Below are 25,815 nucleotides of genomic sequence, written 5' to 3'. Positions count from 1 at the left end.
GATCATGCAAGAAATGCTGGTACACTAGAAGTCTTCAATGCGAAATAGTACTGAAAGACGACCTCTTTTGGAAATCTTGAAGTTTACATTTAATATATGCTCAACGTGAAAGGGATACTTACCTTTTGTAAGGTATTTTATGATACGGGTAATGCTAATGACAGTACTTGCGCAAGTACTTTCGTTAGCATTAACCCTGTACTTCTCAGCTGTGCACTAATTATGTACAGCAGTGACATCTTAACACTGCATGCAATGTATGTTGGATGAGAATGCGACTGAGAAAACGCTTAAGCACGATTAATAAATATTTTTGTTTCAAATTAAAGTGCACCATGTAGAAGCTTGCGTACCTTTGACTGGACAGTTTGTGCCAGCATTCCAGGTGATTCCTTCAGCTGATAGGTCCTCCATCTGTTCCACAAAGCTGCTGAGCAACAGTTATATGCGGATGGGTTTGGCCATACCATAACATGGAAACCATGACATTTTTGTGGCGGAGATGTCCAGGCAGCTCATTTATCATGATTTGAACACACCAAATTGAGTACTTCGATGATTTGAAGAGTGGGCTATCATCAGCGTTGATGGTCAGAGTTAAGTCGTGAGAGTTCAACTTCTGACACACTGCCGTGTACACTGACCCATCGGTAATGTCCGACAATACCGTGCTGGTGCCAGGTCTACTATTTGTGTCTCTCAGGCGATCGCTGAGGGCTCTAGACACGTCGTTGGCCACCGTCACACATTATGCCGCAGCCAGGACATTTGGCGTGGACGGCATATCGGTCGGCAAGCGAGCCCGATGTTTCCGCTACTACTTGCATGCAGTCATCACAGCAGAATTGAAACATTGTCGTTCCCCAAGCAACACCAGTCTTTTTCTTGAATAAGTATTTGGTTGCCGGCACATGAAAATCATTGTAGAACATAGAAGATCAGTTTTTGAAGGTCTTCCGTCGCGCTCCAGGACAGGCTCTGTTGTATCACGAAGCTTACAGTCAACGGAAACAGGTCACTAGGACCTAACTCAGCATCATCCTCTGATTGCCAACCAGCATTCGAAGAAGTCTTTCTGAAGATGTGCAGGCTCAGAAAGTCCATTATCATCAATGTGGAAGTCATCAGGCCGTAGCAGCAACAGTGGTGTATCTGCGTCAACTGCGCTCGCAGAAGCACTGGGCATTTGGTAGGCACTGCATTTTTGCTATGTGAGATCTCTTGCAGCAGCTTTCTTCTCGTGGTGTACGGAATCCAGGGTCGAGGTAGCGCTTCCGAGGACGCATTGTCATTATTTTAAATGCACATTGTAACGAAAGAGACGCGAATATGGGCCGATATCAACACAAACACGTAGAATTAACTACGGCCAGTAGCCGACAGGAGCCAAGGCAATAGAACCTGAAGTGATAAACTGAGTAGAAATTACAACAAGACGCTTTTTCGTTATCCAGGGTTGTTTTTTATATAATTTTTATTAAAAATATTTTTATTTACACTGATTCTCCCATTTTTGCGTCGGTATTTTGAAAATTGAGCTTTATTTGACCGTCGCTCTATTGAGGAGCTGAGCTGGTTATTTGCACATCAGCACGCGGTATTCTGGCCCTGTGGCTTGTGCTGTGCACGTGCTTGTGGGTGTGAGTAGATGTTTGCGCTCGTGAGATTTCTCCACGATCCCAATAACAAACGTACACCACATGCTGTGCCGGCAATCGATGTTGAGGGCTACGACCGCACGACCTCGTACAGCGTATACTACGAGGACACCAAAGGGAATGGGGAAAACACGGGTTCCTACGATGCCCATGTGTTCCTGCTCGCCGGTAACTTAATTATCCTTATAACTCAGTTGTATTTGTAAGGTTAGATATTATAAATATGCAAAGGTGTTAGCCCTTTTTTTAGTAATCTGCAGCCTTAAGCGATAAAGCGGCCCGGCTAACTGCAGCGTATCCCCTCGTGCAGTAAAAAAGCTTTTTAACTCAGTTTTAAAGTGCCTGTGAAGCACATGAAAATTTTGATTGCTAGTGAGTACAACCGGAAAGATTATCCGTGCCGTGGGCTTCCGGAATTTAAACTCGGTCACACATGGACTAACATATATTTGCCAAAAGGCTGTGTCTAGACAGAGCCACAAGAAGTGCTAAAATTTTCTGTAGGCGGAATGTCAAGTGTCACCAAAGTTTCATCCAGAGGAAACAACTCGAGTTGAGAGCAGTGTTTCGGGATTTTTATCCGGCGAGCCAAACCGCTTCCGTTCACTGACTAGCCAGAATCACTGTTAATTCCTACAGATGATCGGACTAACTCTCAACCATACGGAACTCCAAACCTCTACCCCACGCCCGCTTCACAGTATTTCAGCGAGAGCAGTTGGTCTTAATTTTTACCCAATGGGCCAAACCCATTTCGCTCAAAGGATATCCAATCAGTGGTAATTAAATATTCACTGTCAGTAATTACTGGAGATCGGGCGTGCCTAGCGGTGGCTACGTCGGCCTTGGCTTCAGTGAGCGGTAGTGGTTCGTCCGGTTGAGTGAATATCAAGACCGGCTGCTCTCGCTGAAATATTGTGAAGTGGGCGTGAAGTGTAGCTAGCTACAAAACGCTAGCCTCGGCCACAAAAAAAAGAGGCTGGGGAGAATAGTACCCGCGTGTACAGCGTCCGTAAGCAGCGGCGTAACCACTACACCAAATTACAGGACAAGAAATGGCGTCTAATCGGCTGGTTTTGATTTTGCCTTCCGCTTGGATCGAACTTTAACCATTGCCAGCGTACCGTCTGGGCAGAACTCTAGCAGTGCTTAGCGTTCCATGGTTGACCAACTTGGGGTAATTAGGGCAAGTTCTGCAGTTTTTCTTTAAATTTATAGGCTGCCATTTCGTAGTTACCAAAATAAATAGGCTATGCTGGATTAACCTATTTTTAATCAGGGTACCTTTTGCTTTTTTTCTCTAGAAACCCAGGAAGAACTCGAAAAAACGAGCCTCAAAGAGAGTTGCCTTCCCAAAAACTACAAATCACGATGAGGTGAGCTCGGATGATGGCGAACGGCAGTGAAAAAAAAAAAAGAAAAACCGGTAGTGTGGCGAACACTTTAGGGCGAGTTCTTAGTGTTGATAAATGTGCACATTGAGTTACATACGAAATGATTGTTGCGGCTGTTTTTGAACCAGGCATTATAGAAGACGATACGTGATGGAAAAACTGCTGGATAAAGCCGTATCATCAAGAAGCACCTGAAGCGCGCTCATGACAGGGCTCAGAACGAATTGTCGAAGAACTTGACCCGCCACATTGAAGTGAGTAAATCGTTGCATGTGCCTGCAACAGGAAACTGCATGTAATGTTGAATGTTTTGACTTTCATAACACAAAGAAGTCCCGGTGGAAAACGATAAGCTCATCGAGCGACGATGAATATTGTTGCTAATTGTCCGAGCTGCGGCAAGCACATGCCGAGGTACAAATGTGGAAATAGAAGGCTAAGAGACTTGAAGACAGAGAATTTTTGAAGGGGGCAGGTGTCTTCTTTGCAGTGATGCTTCGAAAGTAAAATATTTGAGTGTAAGCATGAATTTAAGGAATCTCTGCACAGATGTTCTTAATATTCGTTAGCGAGAGAGAACGGTAAAAAAAGTGGGAGCTGCTACATATATAGCACTTGCAAATAAGTGAGGGTTTTCAGTGTTGCAATAGCCAGCCACTATTGAGAATTGGAATTTTATTTGTCTTTAGCTGCAGTGCATCAATACCCAGTATGCTTGTCAGAGCATAGACCTTTCGTGACTTCTAAGCCAGTTTGCAGGTGATTGTTTTTATACTAATTGTGTTTTAATTCTGGAATAAACGGCTATAATTTTTGTCACTGGTTGTTCTGTTGCAGTGGAGAAAGGAAACCCAAACCAGGGCCAGCAATGCGTTGGTAAGTCTACAGTAAAATCTTTGACTCTGTATACAATATAAAGAACACAGTGCTTTGCATTTGAGGCACTGGTGTCTTAATTAAAGAACCAAATCATAGAACTGATTAACAAGCATTTATTACTTTAATGTATTCCAGTTACAGATGCTCAGTGCAGTGTAACGGCAGGAGATGGCACAGGTAAGCTGGTCGTGGCATCAAAGGCTAATCTGTAGGCTACAATAAATGTCTATATCCTTGTGACGTGATACATATGATTTCTCTACTTAACATGCATTTTTACATTACAGCTGTCTCTACCCAACAGTGTGAAAGTGCACTAGATTCACCCTTAGAAGAGGTGGAACCACTAAATTGCCCGGTTAGCGTTTTGTTTCTCAAAATTAGAAAATGTATACACACGACGAGTTTTGTTTGGCGGTTTGAGGTCAGTTTTTTTTATTGTTTCTGTCTACATGTTTTCGTTTGCTGTAAGGTACCCAAACTGCGAACGTGCCAGGGGCCCCTCCTGCTGCATCCACTGTGGAGGATCCAAGCGGAAAGGCCGACCCAGACACCCGTTCTCGTAAGGCGATGGAATCAACTGTGAGCGAGGCAGTGGGCGCAGCTTCGTCTTCTTCTTTACCCCACCTATCGCCCTCTGCCTGCGCCCATCTCATTTATTTACAACACACTCCCCCCCGGCCAGAAAGGCAAGGACTGGCTTTCAAGCTGAGCCTTCTAATGCAGCGCCTGAATATTGTCCCAGTGATCAGGCGAAAATAAATGATGTCGGACTGTTCACACGGGCGGCACTTTGAGCGATGATTCTCATCTGATGTTGCGTCCTCCAGTTGCCGTGATGTTCCGTGTGCATCAGGATGACGCGCTTCGCACCGTAGATCTTGGGGTAACCGCCGGGGTCGTAAGGGAATCCGATCAGTTTGGGTGGCTTGAAGTGATTCTTGATAACGAGCCCGTTCCAGAAGGTGCACTGCTTGGTCGGTGGGCAAGCGACTGTGGCTGTGACAAACAGAAGGAGTCTAGTATAACTCTTGATGTCGGGCTGCCTGCCATCTCCGGTTCTCAAGCTGTGTAGTTGAACTGATGGTGATTTCGCGCTGTGCCGTATTCGACACCATCGGGGGAGGCGCCGGATTCGGAAGCGGGATGCCGGCCGGGGCAGGTATGTGCAGACACGCTGAAATATCCGGTGGCTAGCTGAGATGCGTTCGCGGTTATCCGCCAGATGACCCAAGGCGTGGCTACTCATCTTCCTTCTGGTTGGTGGGCATCGATTCAATTCCTTCCTTCGCGACTCCAAACGGGCGGTTTTACGATCTTTAGGAGCGTCATCTAGGTGCATGATGAGGGTCGTGTCACCAGGCGACGATATCTTGGGCTGGAAAGGAATCCCCCTGTGCTTGCTCTCGCCAGAATCACTGAGCTCCTTGATTTGGTGCGTACGCGGATATGCCTCACGAAAAGGGGTGAGGGTGTGGCTGTCAGTTTTCGAAGGGGACGGCAGGAACGCGTCTGCCTCATCGTCACCCAGCGCCTCATTCCAGTCGCTCGAAAGCAGCGTGCTCTCACTGTCGGGGAAGACGGTGAGGCTGGTACTCTGAGGGCAGATCGGGACAGTCATTTGGCGCTGGGTGAGGTCCTCTGCTTCCAATGTGCACGGTTTCGTTACTGGAGACTCACTGTGAGTGGCGTTGACAGCAGAGTCACCAGGCGCCATCCAAATGGATGAACTTATGTTGGCTGCGTGTTCGTCGTGTATGGTGGGCTCGAGCTGCTGTTGGCGCGTCTCTGGCTGAACCATCGGAAGAGAGACAAAGTGGGTGTTTTGCGGTACGATGGGAACACCCATGCGCTCTCGATTGTCACTCCTCCAGGTGGTTCGGACGTAGCCACCGGCGGCTGAATTCACAGCGGCTTTGCCAACCGGGTGGAGCAGCACGCGCGTTTTACAGGAGCGCATTTTGTCGTCAAAATGCTGGGATACGGCAATGTCTTCCTTCAGCTTGTCGCCGGTCAGGTTTCTTTGAATTGCAGCGTCGAGGGCCCGTATCTCGCTCGGCGTGTCGTGGAAGTGGTAAATGTTGGCGGTCAGATCGGTCACGTGCGGAGCCGGGTCCTGGAGAAGGGCGTCGATTGCCGTAATGAGCCCTGAGATTTTCTCTCGCAGGAGCCTGCGGCGTAGCTTCAGGCGTTCCAATGGAAGGGGTGGCGTAGAAAAACGAGGGTCGGCTTGGGCACGAGCCATGATGGGCAGCGGTCGAGGGCAAGGCCTCCCGGAACAAATAGCGCGAAGGTTCCAGGCCCCGCGAGCCTCGCAGCCGCTGCGCCGTCAAAGTCAGGTCCGCTCGTGCCTCGAATCCCGGGTTTCACGGCACCAGCGTGTGGAGGATCCAAGCGGAAAGGCCGACCCAGACACCCGTTCTCGTAAGGCGATGGAATCAACTGTGAGCGAGGCAGTGGGCGCAGCTTCGTCTTCTTCTTTACCCCACCTATCGCCCTCTGCCTGCGCCCATCTCATTTATTTACAACATCCACTTTGGACATTGGCAGTCATGCATCTCCTTCTTGTAAGTTCATATCACAAAATACGTGCTTTTATTCATCGTTACAATTGCCACCGTCTTGGGGTACTGAAAATACAGCAAAAGCGATGGCTGCAGCTTTCTTTGCTTTAGACTAGTCCTGCATGACAAAGGCACTGATTACGTGAATGGGTGCATTGAGATTTTTTATTTAGTAGGATTCACGCCTTTCTTCGCTTTAGTTTATCGGCATGCAAGCAAGTTTCGACTTTGTCACTCACATATGCGGCATTTATTTAACAATCAGTGTAGGGAGCCTTAACACAGGAACTATGCTAGAAATGTCGGCATTTTCTAAGGTATGTCTGAAAGTTATAAGGTCTTGAATTTTCTATTTTTTATTTCACCCTGATAAGCTGACAGTTCATAAAATGCGAGTTAGAATACACGTACCTAAGGCAGAACTGATCTTATGTTTTTGTCCTTTTATAGTGCCTGAGGAATTCACGCACCTGTACGATGGATCTGTAAGTATCTGTTTTGGTTTTTATTTGTTGATGATAATGTTATGTTTTTTGTTTCTCCTGGTCTCCCACAGGGCTGCTGGATATGCTCCCGGTAACTGGCATACCCAAGGATTTATTCAAAAGGATTTGGATAACTGAGGGTGGTTCTTGAAGTTAAACTGATGGGACGGAAGAAAACCAGAAATTAAACCTTGAGACTTGCACCTATTTTTTGAACTTTTGGAGAGGACAAGAACAACAATCCAAATTACCAATTTTGTTGCATCAGTTTTTTAATTGGTAGATTATTTGTCAGTGGAACCACTTCTGTCTTGTGGTGGTGATAAATTTAGTAAAAGTAACGTTTTGCCCCGGCGAAAACGGCCGTGTGTTCGAGATTTCGGCTCACGTTATAGACCCCAAGGTGGTCAAAATTAGTCCACAGCCCTCCACTATGGCACACGTTATTGCCTCCGTAGCGTCGGTGTCTTAAACACTACAATCAATCAATGATTTGCCCCAGTTTTTTGCTTGTTGGCACTGCCTTAACCCGCGTTAATTTTTAAAGCAGCTTTCACCATTTCCAAAAAGAGACTTCGAGTCATGTTTGAATGACAACTAGTCGCTTGCCTTAGTTTGCTTGTCAATGCGCTCAGATGTGTGCTCTGATAGGCCCAGATGGAACGAGCATGATTTTTTTTGCAATTTAAAACATATTATGTACGATGGGTGTTACTGCAAGCCATAGATTAGTTTTCTCATTACATTTATTCAGTTAGAACAACAAAAAGTTCCAAAAAGTCATTTTACCTCTCATGGGCGTTCGTGTTACCTTTGCCAAATTGGCAATATGCACTTGATCTGGTCAAATTAGATTCACCATTATTTCTATTTTTCAGTTCCACCTCACACAGGGTGTGTAGATCAGAGGTAGCCAGGCGACCAAGATCCTCAGCATCAAGAAGCCCTCACTTGTTGTCAAAGACATCGCCAGGCAGTGTGGGGCATTGAGGTGCTCGCCAACCGGACCGTCAGCGGCACCGTGGCTCCGCAGCATAGGGCTCTTGGTCAGCTTCCCAAGCCACAATTGACACTAAAGAAAGTCGACGTGTTGAAAGGTGAATCATGCTTTTATAACACTCCCCTAATTTTGTAAGGCGAGCTTGTGATGGCCCTCGTAGCCTTCTTATTGTGTAATCCATATTCATTTTATTGCATGAGGCACCCACTGCAGTGGCTAAGCCATTGTGCTGCTTAGCCCAAGAACATGGGGACGGTACTTGGCCACGGCAGCCACATTTTATATATTAATGGCAAACAAATCCCCCGTGTCGATATTCCGGCACACATTAAAGATCCCCAGGTGTCCAAAATTATCCAGAGCCCTCCACTATGGTACACCTCATAGTGCCTGTGCGGCTTTATTGTGGTAAACTCACACGATAAAAAATATCCTAGTGGCTCAAGGTAGAAATTTGTTCGGCCACGTGGAACAGATTTTGCTTTTCGAACCATCATGCCGACTTTTTTACAATTAAGGGCTTTAAGCATAGCACAGGACCAAAAAGGTGAGACTGTGGTGGACACTAATTGTTTCAGTCATGTCTGCGCCATGTGCGCTGAAGTATCAAAAAAAATTCCGACAGGTACTCCTGGACTTCTTACCTACTATAACTCCAATAATCCCCCCTTACAATTCATGCAGGCTAACTAACCACAGATCTCCCACATTACATCATAGCATGCACAATATATGGCAAATTAGTTCTTGTTTCTTTGCAGTCACAGTCAACTTCTGGGGCAGGCAGCAGCAAGTGGACGTCACGCCCACTGTCACCTCGATGACTCGTTTGCTCACATAAAGATTCACAATGTGCGGATATCACAAAAAAGCAGCCATGCTAACAGACATAGCACTTCATGAAAAATAAACTGCTTATTCTTTTTTCATCTTATTATTGTGCATAGCGTTCTCGGAGCAATTACTATTGATCCAGTCATACCATATAGATGATGCCAATCCGAGCTTGAAACCAGCTAGTGCTAGCTGGTCCCAGCTCAGACCAGCTAAGACCAGCTGGTCCCAGCTGCTACCAGCTTCTAGCTGGTCCCAGCTGGGAAGTTAACCATAAACCATCTCAGCTGGGACCAGCTTGTACCCACCCCAGGAGAAAATATCCCAGGTGGTACCAGCTGGTCCTAAATTCTCTAAAAAACCTAAATTCCTAGCTGGGACCAGCTTGTAGCTGGTCCCAGCTGGGAATTTAACCATAAACCATCTCAGCTAGGACCAGCTGAAACCAGCTAGGATATTTTCTCCTGGGGTGGGTACAGTTTAGTGCAGCGAAGACAAAGAAAACTGTGCAGCATTTGTTTTATTTGCAGTGAGGCTGCATGCTCGATGGAGACACACACACAAAAAAAAAAAACACGGGGACGGGGAGACACGACACATGGGTTACTTCAAAACAGTTCACGAAGACTGGATTCGTTGGCCGGGTCTCCTGCCCTTGAGAAGAAAATATCTGCACTGGTTGTATCATTGCTTAGTTGGTGGGGCAACGGAAGAAAGGCTTGCCAAATCAGAGCAGCTGCCCGCGGTGCTCTACATGAAGGCGCCAGTTCTACTGCTCGCACAGTCGCGACTCTTTCTTGTTTCCGCTCCTCTTCTCCGCTTTCCTTTCTTTTTCCTTGCATTACTGTCGCATCCTTATCATTATGTAGTACCACGAGATTGTGGCCACCGCGTTCGACTTATGCTTGTAGCAGGGGAACGTATTGCCCTGCTCAAGGGTGTGGTCTACGGTTCCCCAAAACACGTCGGTGTCGTCGGCATGCTAGGAAAAGTAATCCTCAGCTGTCCTGACGACAGTGTACAGTGCGAAATGTGGGTGCGTAAAGCCTCCCATTGTCTTAGAATTTACGAGAGCCGCCTGCGTCACAACACTGGCGGGCACAGTTGAGCAATGTCTGCAAACCGGACAAGAGAACATCGTGCGCAGTCTGCGGCTAAGGTAGCCAGTCACGTAGTAGATCACGCACTCTGTCGTGTCCGCACAGGTCCCTGCAGCAGGTAAGATGTCATCGCACTCCCATGCATCTGTTTCAATGAACCCATGCAATTTTTGGCGGATGGTTGCAAGCTGCATCTGGGCGACATTTTTTACCATCCTGAAAGCATCCCGAAGGGCTGTAAAATCAAGAATGGGTGCCTCATTCTTACCCTCCTTATTTCCAAAATTAGACGGCTTCAGTAGCGTCTGCATGCTGAGCATTCGGTACACATGCGAAAATGTCAACGTATCTGGGTGGTCATTGCCACCCGCAGCATGGCGGGCTTTCCCAAAGAGCCGTACCAATGGATCCTGGTTGAATTTGCTGGTAAGAACGTACTTAAATTTCTGTTCAGTCAGCAAGTATTTGCAAAGGTCGACAGTCAATTTCAACGTCACCCTGAGGCCGTCAGCTGTGGTTTGTGCAAGGAAAACTTTTGTTCGGTTATGTGCCCTCCTACAAGCTGCTGCTCCTAGGTGTCAAGCAATTCTAGGCCTTCTTGCATGGCCCTGAAGTCGCTGCTGCCTTGTATCCCTTTATCAGGGTGTCGCCGGTTTAAGACATCAAACAAATCATTGAGTTTTCTTGTGAACTCAATAGTGCCATCGCAGCCCTGGAGATGTCGTACACCTCTTTTCTGATAGTAATTCAAGCCAGAAGCCACCCAGTGGCTGAAAACTTGCGTAGCGAACGTAAGGCGCATTTTCTCCATATTAGATGGGTAAATGTGTCGTTGTGTTATTCTAGGGCACACCTTGGCAGCCCCTGCGTTCATTCCGTCTTGTTTCAGCGCACACGCGTAATGTGACCACCTGACCAATTTGTTGTTGACCTTCAGGAACTTTTGCTTCATTAGCCGGTTTCAGACACATTTGAAAAAACGAGGAGCGTCAGAAAACGTACACCTTTCGCTCTGCTTCTACGGAATGCGCAAAGTAATGCCCGCCGTTGTGCATGTCACCACTTACACCAAGAAGCTTCCACATTCTCCTATTTGGGCTGGCCGCATCACACACCACACCGTCGACAGCAGCGCCGGCCTCTTCCAAGAGGACAATTGCTTCCAAGAGAAGCTGACAAACGACGGTTCCACGGGTGGCGTTCTTCGAAACAAACACGGTCACCGGCTGTGCGTAGCTCTCAGCGAATCGAGAAAACGAGCTCGGCGCTTGTGTTTTTTCGTGGTCGACTAAGCCGGCGTAGCTGAGGGTCCTTGAATTTAGGCGCTTACATTGGCGCACCTGCATCTCGTCCACCAAAAGCATACCGCGCCTACAAAATTCTGGCTTTGGTCGGAGTTTCCTTTAGTGCAGAGAAGAACGACTAGTTGAACCCGCAGCTAATTCCAACCGCATAAATGTATCTCCGTATGGTCTTGATTGAGGGCAGTGGGAGTACATCATTATCACGCAAAAACCTGTACCCTGCCGGCGTTCGGATGTGGAAGAGCAAGCACAGTAACAGCCAGTTATGGGTGTATTTTCCCCCTTTAGGTGATTCGTGACGCGCGGCTGACAAGCACTCTTCCAGGAGCATTTATTGGGCTTCTGGAAGGCTTGCCTTCTCGACTGCGTTCCACAGCGAGCTCTGTGTGATCGTCTGTAGATTGTCGCGACAGGAAGGTAGCTCGGCGGCCAGCTTCTTTTTGGTTTTTAATAGCTGCTTTTCTGACCTGTAGAAGCAATGCGTTGCCTTCTGAGAGCATCAACCTTGGGCTTAGAGCGGGGACTGAGGGATATTCTCAGACGTAGCTCATGGCGCTTGCTCTTCCTCAACTGGTGCGTTCGAAGGGTGTTTTCTAGTCTCGCGAAATAGGCGCATCGTCTGTCGTCAGCTACGATCGGGCACCGGTTGTGCCTCCAAACAGTGGTTGGATCAACGTAGCTGCATTCCAGACGCACATTCCTGTATTTTTCATGTGCTGTTCCTCCGGGCCACATTTTGAAGTGATTGACTGCTTTTAATGCCCAGCTCACAATGTTCCAGTCGTCCCGTTGGCGCAAGTCGCAGAAGTTTGGAATGGCAGCAGTGGAGATTTTGGTATTCAGTGCGAACACTTCAAGGCTAAACTCCGTTCCCTGCACCTGTTGCACAATCACAACTTTGCAAGAGACAGGCATTCCGGAAGCGGAGAGCACTGTTTCCATGGAACAGAAGCTATGCTTGTCGTCCTGAAGCATCGTGTGGTGATTCCACGCAGCATTGGGCAAGAGGGCCGCTGAGGCCTCTAAACATGGTGTTAGCACAGCAGAATCTCCGAGAACACTTGGCGTGAATATCTTGGCTACTGATTCATTTTCGGCTGGCTGGTTGTTTTCTTGACCACTGGTTGTATACTCGCCGGCAGTGTCATCCCTTCCAGCTTCCGTTACCTTTCTGGCTGTCTTTCGGAGTGACTTCTTCGCCAGTAGGCGCTTTCTCTTTGCTGGTGGTGTGGTAGGTGACGAGAAGATCGATGGCACGGCATCGTCTGCAAGGGCGCACCTCTCCGGTACATCGAGCAGCACTTCCCCTCCGAACTCCAAAAAGTTACTTTGTCGCAGAAGGGAGCTTTTAGGGAAATGCCGACTGCAAATGGCATCTTTTTCTGTCAACGGGCGGTGAGTGTGTGGGTCTGCTGCAGCCCATGCATCCCTTTGTTTGGGATCGCGCGGAACATTAAATAACGTCACCTTTTACTGACAGTTCCGTGACCCGGCGTTGCACTGTTTTATAAAACATTTGCGTCCCATGTCTTTCTTTGCCTAAGCGTGAAGCCTCCCTTACCTCAGTGTCCTACTGCGGAACACATGCACCCCAGGTTAACGATACATAACTTGTTTAAAAGATACTGTCCCGAAGCGCCTGCACAAAACAGGTTGGAAGAGCAACCTGGAGCAACTACACCGAATGCGAAAGCGCGAAATGATGCACGGCAAATTATCGTCTGCTACTCCGCCGGAATCGATTGATTGTCGGGTTTAACGCGCCGACGCAACGCAGGTGATGAGGCGCGCCGTAGTGGAGGGCTCCGGATTAATTTTGACCACCTGGGGATCTTTATCGTGCGCCGAAATCTCGTACATACGGGCGTTTTTGCTTTTCGCCTCCATCAGAAAAGCGGCCGTCGCGGGCGGGAATCGAACCCGCGACCTCGTGCTCAGCAGAGCAACGCCTTAGCCACTGAGCCACTGCGGCGGGTTACTCCGCCGGAATCGGCCCAGCCACGGCGAGCAGCCGACCGCTTACGAAAGCTGGCGAGAAGGCCCGTCAGCTTAACGTTACATAACTTGTTTAAACGGTACCGTCCCGAAGCGCCGGCAGAAAACAGGTTGGAGGAACAACTACATGCAAAGCGACAAGCACGAAATGTCGCACGCCTAATTATCGTCTGCTCCACCGCCGGAGTCAGCCAAGCCGTGGCGAGTAGCCGACCGCTTACGAAAGCTGCCGAGAGGCCTGACGAGGATCCGAAAAGATCCGAAAACCTCCGAAGCTGCTCGAGCTGGTGCTCGAGCAGCTTCTTTTTTTTCGCGCAGGAGGACGCTGCAGTCAGCAGTCTCGGAGGTGCCTGTTTTGCGGCTTTATCAAAACGAAGAAAAATCTTTTGTTTTCCGGGTGTGTTCTCACCTTAAAGTATATCTCACACCGTGCTGTGGTCGAAACGCAGCGCCTGTATCGACCCCCTTCCTGTGTCCCCGTCTACAGTGCTGTTAAATGTGCGGTCAAATGTAAATGATTTCCGGGAGTCCGCCTGCAAGTCATTTTTAAACGATCATCTCGGATAATTTTTAGATAAAGTCTTTTAACTGTTCTTCATGGAACAAAACATCCATATACGCAATGCGTATATACATGAGTTATCAGCAATGCGTGTTGAGCTCACGCAACACGGCACTATTTTGTAAATTAGGGCTTGGTGGAATGTACTGAAAAGAGTATTAGTAATAATAGAAGTGTCGGGATACGTGGGCTGGAAGCGAAATATCGAGATGCATTTATGTTTGATATGACGATATAACCGAGATATGCCTTAGTCAATGCACACGAAAATGTTTGCGGAATGCAGATACAGGAGTTTAATAAAGATGCATTTCTTACCATACTTTGGGCAAGGTGGTTCAGGAACAATATTTGTGAATTCCGCATTGAAAGCAAAATATCACCTTGATTAACAAGGACACATGCATTCTTCATACATAAACGCACACTCTAACGATAAAAGTACCATAGCTTCATTGGAGAAGCACCACCTACGTAAGAGAGGCCCTGTTATTCCTGATATAGCGGCAGTCACAGCTCAACCAGCAAGTCGCGTAAGTCTTTCTACGCGTATATTTTTCCGCCTGTAATTTTATGTAAGCAAGAGGTCGCATTGTATCAACATTGCGCCCCGTTAGCACTTAATTTATGAAGCGTTCACTTCAATCAAAAAGCCTCACAGCAGCGCCAAAGTTGGAAGAATTAGACATACCCGCAGGTACAACCCATTCGCATACTCGCCATAATGTAGAAAGAGAGAAAAAAAGTAGTTCGTGCGAATGCGGTAGAATAAAATAAAAATGTAAATACGTTTTTTAATGAAAAAAAATTTGTGTGTGCAAGCGTAGGCATACATACTGGTTGAATGATGGCATAGTACCACGTCGTTTTGGGCCCTTGCGTATGCGTAGTGCATTGAGAGCACATGTGCATACGTGTCAAAGTTGAGTGTAGTTGTTATTTTCGCGGGGGGTGTACGTCATGTGGGTATTTCAAACAAAAGTCCCTGTGATTTTGTCAAGAAGGCCGTGTCAGTTATGTGGATTGGTATCCCCTACGTAGCCAGATTATGTTTAAGCGTAACACATTTTATGCCACAGGCATAGTGGGAAACGAGCTTTAGCGCACTCACAAGAGCATCGCAATCACTGAAATGAAAACATACAGGATCATAGCTTAGAAATTAAGAGCCAATAAGAAAAAAATTATGCATATCTCGGGGCGAAAATACCGGTGGCCCAGCTGTAGCTAGGATCCTGAGAACTGTTTTCTACCGCAAAAATCTCTTAGAATGCAAGTGAGGACCCGTTGTTTGAGTTTCAAAGGTAAATGCTGCCTTAAGAAATTTTGTGAAAAGCAGCGGCTTCATCTGCCCCGACAGCAGCTCTTCCCGAACTTCCCCGCCTCAAAACACCTGATAATTACACAAACATATTCTTTCGAAGAACAAATTATTAGAAGCAGAAATTTAACCTAGCGCTAATTGTTTCGGAAGCAGCCATTCACTGATGTGTCCGCAGAAACTCCACAGAAAGTTCTTGCACTGCGTGGACAGGACTTACTTAAACAAGTTTTTTTGTATTGTCCCGAAGAAAGATTTTTAACCTCCATTATAGGCTCAAAGCTTACTATTTTAACAAGGGAGACGAACAAGCCGGCGATTTTGCAGCCGTAAGCCCCGGCCTCTGAGCCCGTGCGCGGTGTTGCAGCGTGCGGTCAATACAATCCAATCCAACCCTAGCCACCATACCAGTACTGTCTCCATTTTTGCTCATGATGGATAAGTACACACTGGTTAGATTTACTGAGGAGAGCTTAGCCGTTGAGTCAGTAACGCTAATAAAAGACTTTGATCTGATTAGAAAACCTAACTCCAAGACGTGGCCGGTATTCAAGGGGCCAACACAGAAACGAAATTGGGTAAAAGTGAATTGGCCCGATGAAGACAAAAAAAAAGAGAGCAACCGGAACCACTAGCCTTCTACCAGCCCAGCTTGTGAAGTTAAGTCGTAAGTACTATTTTATGTCAGCCTTGTTACCTGACAGTGACAAAACTTCCAAATTGGATCCCTGCTGCTTTGAACAAGCGTCTAGATCGTTGTTTATTACACTGTACAACTTGAATGAGGACAAACGGCCGCAAGCGACACAAACGCGCGTGTTTGTTTCTTCGGTATCCTAATCTGCATGGGCTGTTGAATAAAAATAAATGAGTGCGTCCAGGCTGATCATTCATTCCTTTGTATCATTATTGACCACATGCGAAATTTAGGGGCATACCCTAGTTCTAACCACATAGAAGCGGTTTTAAGCCATGTGATATCTTAGTGATGTAATCATTTTTCTTTACTTTATAACACCGCGTGCTTGCATTAACGTGATGCTGTTTTTCCCTTTTGTTACGATACTTTTATCTGCAACACATGCGATTTATGGGGGGTTTTGTTACGTGTGGTTTATTAATGACGAAAAAAACTGCTCAAAAGGCGAGGTACAGGGAACGCGCAAAGAGGACAACGCTACTTGCAGCTGCGAAGTATATTCCGAAGACAATTATAAGAACGCAGAAAAAGCCAACAGTACGCACTGGTATGCACAAACTGATGTCTCAAGAAAACGCGATAAGCGAGGAAGCGGTGGTGGTTGTCTAGATAATCGTACTGCGAAGCTTGTAACTTGCTCTTCTGTCGTTATGTGCTTGGTACCGAAAAGGTGCGGTTCTGTTTATATGGGACGAAGTGTATTCAGCATGTATACATACGTTTGCGCAAATTCCGGAATAACTTGAAGGCAGTATAGATGCGACAGACATTGTCGACGCTAAGATATCGTGTACTTTGCAAGCAGAGTGTACTTTTACGTTTTTTCCCTCCTTATATCCGTTCACCCTGTACATTCACCATTAATTTTAGGAAAGTCGACCAAGGAATGCATAAACATAAACAGGTTTTGTAGCATGAGCAGTTTCGCGTGGCTCCTGGAGAGCCGTGGTGCGCATGCGCGAGGAGCACTGACGTCACATGGCAAACAGAGCGTTGCTTGCTGCCCGGCGTCTCTCACGCGCCCAGCGTCTTCGCCGAATTCCGTTGCGCACGTGACGGCCCGGTCCACTTGATGATCATGCGAGGGGTGGCCGGGTGTGGAACCGATGGCTCGTGCGTCACAGCAACACCGTCGTGCGCCTGTGGAACCAGCTGAGCGCTGGGGCGATTGGTGATGCTGCGCGGGAGCCGCTTGATAAATGTAGGTGTCACATAATGCTTATAGCGTGTCTGTGTCATTGAAGCAGCAGTAAGCATGCTAATCTAGCAAAAAGTAGGCAACCAGGAAAGCTAAGAATAACCAGCTGAACCTTAGCTCACGTTACGTATATCCTGGCATAGCCGAGCTAAGCCACTGCTAATTTTTGTGCAGTGTATTCACGAATATGTGTTATGCGTTCTTGTTAGCGGTTCGGAGCGAACTTGAAAAGTTGCTGGAGATGTTTCAAGAAACTCGGGAAGACGTTGCAAGAAACTCAGTAAGACCCTAGGACCACGAAGACTGTCAGGGAAAGAACCTTGCTGTTCTTAACGTACGGTACACGAGAGCTGTATAGGATTCGTTTTTTTTCATTTACTGTTTCTTTTTCTTTTTGAGTTATGTGTAAAAGATGTGCCTGCTCTGCATAGACAATGAATAGCTTTCTCAATGCCTCGAAAGTCTGTATACATCAAGCCATGCAAAGGAAAGCCTGAAAGCTAATTATAGCTTGCATGGGGGGATGCGGATTTTGAAGACCTCTTATGCCACGGATTTAGCGGAAACTTGTGAGCCGAGGTGCTTTTGGCACATAGAATAAGCAGTCTTTGATGAGAGCACAATGCTGGTTCTGTGGCAAAAAAATTGCTGCTGGCACTTCATTTGCCATGCACGTACTTAATGCCAAAGCATTACTGCTATAAGGATTTGGCAAATTGGCCAGGAGCCTCTGATGGCAGCTGTCATCCTCAATTTTTCAGTCCCCATGAGTGAATATGTAGGAATCGTAGATGGGTATCTTAATGTCGCAGCAACTTTGCATCGTGTGAATTCGCCGTGAATTTTGTTCGGCAGCTGTGATCGTTGTTGGCCTTTAAGTGGCTGGGTGTGTAGATATGCATAGAACTGCATGGTTAAGGACTATGAATCGACATTATGGTAGCCTCATGGAACCAGCATGGCTCACATGTGGTGCAGCAGTTAGGTATCATTAGGGGAAACCATATTGCCTGGCGTTCAAAGCATGCGAGCAGGTACCTCAGAAGGTGTTTCGTGTTCGGGTGTAGGTGTAGTGCTTAAATCACTTGACTCTCACCGGATGTACCTGGGTTTGAATGTTATTGCAGGTGTGGTCCTTTATTTTTTTAGTTGCAATGATTTTTTGGGATTCTCTGTTCCCAACAATGGCAGGATTTTCGCATGGTGGTACGCATAATTATTTATAAACAATTGCACCTTTTTACTGCCCTCTCTTTTCGGCAACTTAGCTCTTGCGGAATTCCTGGTGACAGCAGGTGTTTTTACGATACAATAAAAAAATTTTGAACCCTTCCCTCCATGGTGCACCTCATATCGCAGGTGTATGTTCAGTGCAGAAATCTTCAATTATTGCCTCTGCTATCAGCATTTTTGCGTATTCATCACACCCTTTCATTTTTAATGTCAAAACAACCTGTATGGAGTATGCTTGGGTTGGCGCTTTTCAGCACGATAGCCTCACATATTCAATGCTAGAAGTTATATTGCCGGTGTCCTCTATGGATTTTAAAAAAGTTTTACAGTATTAAAAGTATTTGTTACTTTGTTAAACAAGGAAATTCAATAGTTTTGTCTCACAATTTCACAAAGTATATTTTCACTGTGTTTGTTTTTGCATCACTAAAGGCCTGGAAACGAAAGGAAGTGGCCTTAGAGGACCGGTTCTGCACCTACTCAGGCAGGAGGTCAACGGGAAGGTACTGAAGCACATCAGGATGTATTTTGTTTTACTGAAGGTACTTCAGCGCACTAAAGGTTTGATGTTGCATATGTTTTAACTGCTAAGGTTCTGATTAATTACCAAACCCCTTTTTGCCTAGAAATAAATGCGGGGAGGGAGAGGGTTATGCCCATTTGCGAAATATTGAAGTGAATAGCCTTGAATTTCCTTCAAGTGACATTGCGTCGACAAAATGCAAGTTTGGTCCATAAAGAAGACTGCTCTGCCCTGGTAACAATAATACGAATTTTATAGCAAACATTGAGCAAGTAATGGTGATATAAAAGCAAACATGTGAATCAGAGGAAATTTTCTAGCAGCTTTCAGGCAACTTTTCTATGATGCCACATAATCTTGTTTGTGTGGCTAGTGCCCGCTAAACTACTAACCCTTCGCTAAAGCTCATGACCTGGCAATTGTAAAGAGGCCTCTAGTTCCATTTGATGACATCACTTGAATGCTAACAAGCACTGGTAGCCATGTTTTTACTACGGGCCCGTATGACATCCCTCCCGCCCATAACATACCACGGTAGTGCAAAATTGGAGTTTTTTATACTAGCGTTATTTTGCTTATAAAACTTTTCTGGGCTGGAATGGAGCTGGCTGAGATACTGAAACCTAGTTTTTAAATTATGCAGCTTTATTTTGTATTCACGACCCCTTTAAAGAATCTTTTGTGACAGAGACAGAGGAATTTGTTTTCCAACACAAAGAAAGCCTCGTACATAAAATAAAAAATCCTGCTTTGTCTTATCAATTTTTACTAAAGTCATTGTTACCCAGCCAGCACAGCCTTAGTCATGATGGTTAGTTCTGCATTGCTGCCATGAGAGCCAGTGAATAGGAAAGGTGGCTGGTGATACAGGATTTTAAAACGTAAGAATAGCGCATGGATGAGACAAGTGTATACCTGCCAACTCTCTCCAATTATCCGGGAGTCTCACGAATTTCGATCACATTTCCTAATTGTACGAATGCTATCTCTAATCCCCCCAAAAGTGGTTGCTTAATCACGCGCGTGCTTGTGCATTCCGTGCTGCAACATCTGCGGTGCTGGGGGAGAGTACTAGCCACATGCTTTTTCTTCCTTGAAACCATACCTTAGAGTACCGCTAAATATATTCTGGGCGCAATATTACCGTGTGCACAGTGCATCTGGCAACTGTTGGAATGTTGGTTGTAGCTTATATAGGCTGGCCCAAAACTGCGCTCGCCACTGTACTGAAAGAAGGTGAAGGAAAAGGCATCATAACGTTTGCGTTTGTCTGTAACATGATGCCAAAACAAAGCAGCTCAAAATAAACACCCTTAACCCTCTGAGATAACAGCCAGAAATGTAAACTAACAAAAACACCTCCTGCCATATGCTCCAGTCTCCTTAATTTTCATGGAGCTTGTTTGGCAGGTCTGCAAGTGAAGGACAGCACTTCACTCATTTTACACGATCATGCGATTTATATATTTTAAAAATCGTAGCGCAAAATGTGTTATTAATACTTTTTGCATGGGAATGCTGAAGCCAACAAGCACTGGTGTATGGGAGATATTAAATGCCTATTTAAAGAATGCTGTGGACATTTTAATAACCTCGCTGCTGTTGATGTAATCCACATGTGCTGGTAGTGTGCAGCATGTGTAAAGCACCACGATTGCATATAGGGAGTGTGTGACACATAAGGGGGGGCACTGCTTTACAGATGTGCCTTTACGGATGTAGGCGGGAATGGCTGCGCCGTTGACGCCTAGTAGACAGGCGTTCTAGGCAGGCATTCGTCATTGCAAACGACATATTTCAGTGATCTGAATTTTTTATATTGGCAGCTCTGGACTTTTTACTGACACAAATTAGGGGAAGGGCATGAAAGTTCTCAAGAGCAACTACACTTTTTACGTGTCTGAACAATGCGGCGACTCACAGAACTGCACTGTCAAAGGTGGCTGCATCCAATAAGGAAGCGCACTCTGTAAACAAGGGGTCTTACACCATTTCAATCCACGTTAGAGCAACTGCTTGAAGCAAGGCCTTGCCTGACAAAAAAAACTTGAAAAAATAGACGCGTTAACGGAGGTTAATTCATTTTCCCACCCCCCGCACTTTTAAACCAACACATGCTTACCTCGGAAAAAAAGAACATGCTCAAGTTTTGAGGAAATTGTCTTAACAAATTCACGGTCTGATGTCAACAACATCCTCATTGAAAAAGGTGTTTACTATGCACGGAAATCCCAGTCGAAAAACACAACAGGAATTTCTGTCGCGCAACAGAAATTTCTGTCGCACGACAGGGATTTCTGTTGGGACTACAGGATGGTCTGTCGTGTGACAGGAATTTCTGTAGTACAACTACAGAAAATCTGGCGTACTACAGGCATTTCTGTCGCACGACAGGGATTTCTGTTGAGACTACAGGATGGTCTGTCGTGCTACAAGAATTTCTGTAGTACAACTACAAAAAATCTGTCGTACGACAGGCATTTCCGTCGCACAACAGGAATTTCTGTTGGGAATGCAGGATGGTCTGTTGTGAGACAGAAATCTCTGTAGTATGACGACAGAATGTCTGTCGTACGACAGAAATTCATGCAGTACAACAACACACATATCTATCTTTGTAGTAAAACTACAATATGTCTGTCGCATGCGACATTTCTGTTGTATTACAGAAATTTCTGTTGTGCAACACCCTGTAGGCAATACACAAAAAGCCTGTTGCACCACTGTCCTTCAGCCGCTACATCTAGCATTCCGTAATTAATATTAGTATCTGTCGTGCGACAGACCATTTTGTAGTCCTGCATATTTTTATTTGGGTGAAACAATTTTAGATTCATTGCAAAAGTGTCACATGACAGACCGTACAGTATTGCTACAAATTCTCTTGCTTACCCTGTCGGAAAACTCCGCGTTTTCCAGCATTAGTAGAACGACGGAATACGCCAGAAAGAACGGAATACACTGGAAAATGCCGAGCTGGACAACAGCAACGCGGGGACCGCATTTTCCAGAATTAGGAGAGCGATGGAATACGCGGGGGACAACGGCAAACACTGGAAAACGCCTCACTGAACGACAGCAATGCGGGGATGTTGCTAGAGAGCATCGAAAAACACGGGGACATTGCCTTTGGCGACAGGGCTTCAGCCAGGATGAACGGGATAGCAAGAACAGGATAGTACCTGATAGTACGGGATAGTGTGTGCCGCTGCTTGGCTGGACACGGGAATGCCGCGCGCCGGTTAAGGGGCGGACTGGTTGTATTCGAGCACCGCGATTTATTTATTTATTATACCTTACAGGCCCATTGAAGAGCATTGAGTTTCGCGGCACGCAGATGCCGCGAAACTTGGTGTTTGCGGCCCGTGCGGAGCCGCAAATTCCCACTTTTTAGCGTGCGCTGCACGGAAACAATGGTGCGTGCAAGTGACAGTCATCTCGTTCACTTGCATTGCAAGCGTCTGTTGTAATGAACGTTTGTTGCATTGCTGCCATTAGCATTCTAGCCGTGTTAAAAAAAAACCTTCGCTACAAATTTGCAATTAACAACGAAACTTAGCACAAATCACTCTAATGTTGGAACATCTAAGCGTAGCCCCATAACCAAAGAAATGGATACATAAAGAACTTCGCAAATTCCTTGACTTCTTTGAGTGAATCGCAATTGCATATATTGCACTGTGGACAATCTTTGATAAAGCAACGAGGCAATAAGGGTAGCCCGTCGGCAAAACGGACGCATAAAGGACAAGCAAGACGTGCTTTTTGAAGACGTGGTGTAATAATTGCAGTGCACATTCTGGCATGTATTTCGGGGTGTCCTTGAGAGCCCCATTGTTTCAATCTGCGTGCTGTTGTTTAATTTTTTAGCGAGCAATTTGTTTATTTTAACGCGAACCATGTGTCCAATCAAGCCTAAATAGTTAAAATAAGATTTTAAAACCAGCTAACCAGTTGCCGCTACATGTGTGAAAAAAAAAGAAACGGCGCCAGTGAACCGGTTGCATTACCACGATGTGTTAAATAAATGTAGAAAGAAAGAAAACGCACGCCTTCGCTCTAGCCCGGCCCTTCTGAAGAAGTTCGGGGAAGCATCGTCACCCCTGAAGGCATGTCATGCGACAGCACTCGCGGGGTGGGGAGACCACAATACGAAGAAATGGGAAGGGTAGGGAGGGGTCGCGGAAACAAGTTCTCGTGATCGGCCGGTTCCCTCCTTACCCTTCCTTTGTTCCCTCCTGCTTTTCGTCTTTCGGTCAAAATTTGGCACTGGCTGCGTGGCCGAGTGGCTCATTCACATTTACCATCGGCGCTTTGCCTAGCTGAAGTTACGCGTAACTTTTTTGTAAAAACGTGCATCTTATGTCTCCGCGAAGTATCAGCAGCAACATTTGAAGCTTCGGAAGCTGTGGTAAAAGCAAGATCAGTGGTCCGGATTTCAAGCATCTCGAAGTGAGGGCTCCTCTAGCGACGACTAACCGTGGTGCTTGGGATTATTGGCACATTGATGCGAGTGAATACGACGAATTTCGCAGGCAGTGTTATTTCGAATACGTGCGATGTGCTTCGACAACCGACTGAACTTGCAATGACCCCTGCGTGACTTCGGCAGGTATCGTGCGTGCATACTCTTCGAGATATTGCAGCACCACAGAGACGTGCGCTTTTCGCCACAGGATTCCCTGCCACGTTTTGCTGTGCGAATGCATTGTCAACGGATCAAGGTTCACCAAGGCAAGCATTCCAGCTAAAGATTGACTTGCCATTTTAATTCTCTCACGTTCTCTCGCGTTTTGCTGTTTAAATAAATCAGGTTCAAGAAATTTTTGTTTGCTTGTGTTTTAATGGTCCTAACTAATATAAGGAACGAATTTTCGAACGGGTATTGTGCATGCTTGTTTAGTAGTTTTTTTTTCTATCCGGGAGAATCAATTTGCTTTCATGAACAGATTGAGCGTCATTGACGGAACGCGATGATGGGACGCGATTTGGCCCTGCTTCTAGCAAAATTTTGTAGCGCTAATTAGGTGTCACTGAAGGAAGGACTTCTGTATTTCTTGTTAACAGCTACGCGGGTTTGTAATTACACGGCTATTAAAGAAAAAAGGCCTAGCGCGAGCATCGGCCACGCTATTAGCTGGAGACCGCCTGGTCTCCGGCGTGTTTCAGCGTTACGTTCCAGCGGCTGCCGGATCCACGAGTTTCCGCGTGTGCAGTGTGCGTGTGCACGAGTTTCCGCGACTGCACATGCATCAGGCATGTGCAATCTGCGTAACATGAAACTTTTGTATTGCATGCATAAATGTACCACTTGTTGCATTGCTTACATTGCCTTTTGGTACAGCTCTCTGAATTCAGTTATTCAATTAAAACAATTTTCAGCTTGTTCCAGAAAGGCAAGAATTCCCCCAAATGATTATGTTTGTTGGTCATATTTTTTTGAAAGTGTTAAGCATATCCTGCATACTTCAGGTACCTAATAGAAAAAAAACATCAAGGAAAGTAAATTTCTTTTGCAAAACAAGTTGAAATTTGAGACATGACGGGATTTACTACGAAAACAGACATGACAGGATTTACTACAGACTACAGGACAGGATTTACTACAGACTACACGACAGGATTAACGACAAACTACAGGACAGGATTTACTACAGACTACAGGACAGGATTTACTACAGACTACAGGACAGGGTTTACTACAGACTACAGGACAGGGTTTACTACAGACTACAGGACAGGATTTACTACAGACTACAGAATGTCCCATTCCCTCACAAGATCATTCTGTAGTATTTTTCTGTTGTGTTTTTCGACTGGGATTGAAAAAGGTGGCTGGTGTATTCTTCCTGCTACATCCGCCGCGTGCACTTCGCACTAAAAAGAACATCAACGCTTCCGTACCAGTGTTCCTGCATTTGTTCAGTTGTGCGCACAAAAGCTGTTCTTGCTTTTCTGCGTAGCGCATTGCCCTTGGGCGAAAAAAATTCGATAGACACCAGGACAGGTGGCAACCACTGTGATTGAACGCCATTTTCCTTTTTTACATGAATTACTTCCAGGGGTAAATTCCTTGAGCTAAGCTGTCGATATTGCTGTCCAACAGTTGTTCTCATTTTATTAGTTTTGGAAGCTGCTGCGAGCAATAAAAAAGCGCAACAAAAAATAATAAAAAATCCAGAAAACCTTCTCAGCACTCATTCAGTGCAGTTTTAATGGGAACAAAAAAGAAATCAGGTGAGGTAGCAGGTCGGATACTCAAAAAAATAAGCACAAATCAACACGTAAATTTTGATCATAATGTCATCTGCAGGAAGTTGCAGAAAAGTAGGATTGCTCAAAAAATAAAATCGCCGCAGTGCACAAGAATCCAAAAAGGAGGCGACATGAGTGGGCATAGTTGTCAGCGAAATGCTCTGTTATTTCTCCTGCTTGGAATGTCTAACAAGATTTGAGGGCACGAAAAGAGTTCTGATAAATAGCCTCATTGTGATCAAACCTATTCTGGAGGAGAAATTCGAGATATGGCTGTGTATCCGTGGCTTTGCGGAAAGCACCTTTTAAAATTGGTATTTCTGTATTTTGAAGGTGGCATGATACTGCGTGCCATGTCTTGGCCATTCAAATCCTTCGGTTGCTTTCAGGGTACTGTGAACCCAGGGATCTGGAGCATGAAAACGAACCAGAGGCTGCACCAACCACAGCTGAGGCACGAGCTTAGGAAATTGCTGTGGGAGGCAAAGCCTACGCCACTGCAGCCAAGACCACTACGGAAGCCGTCGTCAGGGTTGCGGAGGCTGAGGCCAGGGCCGCGGATGCAGAGAGGACGGTCGTGGATGCTGAGGCAAGGGCAGCCATGGCTGAGGCCGGGGCTGCTGATGCTCAGGCCATGGCAGCTGAAGCCTGCCAAGACTGTTGGTGAGGAGAACTCCCGCATGGAGATGTTAGAAGCCCGAGTAGAGGACGCTGAGCCTAGGGCTTTGGCAGCAGAGTCGAAAGCCCTGTTTCCGGTGGAATCATTGTACCCACTTTTGAAAGGTATGAATAAAAAATTGCCACCTGTTT

General features: G+C 46.1%; 1 long non-coding RNA gene across 1 annotated transcript; it reads left to right on the top strand.

Moving 5' to 3' along the window:
* Window positions 1-9,822: 9,822 nt before the first annotated feature.
* LOC144139588 (uncharacterized) lies at window positions 9,823-25,815 on the top strand. Its single transcript, XR_013316286.1, has 3 exons — window positions 9,823-10,032; window positions 18,660-18,730; window positions 25,395-25,815. It is a non-coding gene; the product is annotated as an uncharacterized LOC144139588 (long non-coding RNA).

The sequence above is a fragment of the Haemaphysalis longicornis genome, unplaced genomic scaffold (assembly GCF_048455015.1).
Source record: "Haemaphysalis longicornis isolate Haplotype H1 unplaced genomic scaffold, Haemaphysalis longicornis Haplotype H1 scaffold_5, whole genome shotgun sequence".
Classification (NCBI taxonomy): domain Eukaryota; kingdom Metazoa; phylum Arthropoda; class Arachnida; order Ixodida; family Ixodidae; genus Haemaphysalis; species Haemaphysalis longicornis.
This window is presented reverse-complemented; position numbering and strand designations above follow the sequence as displayed.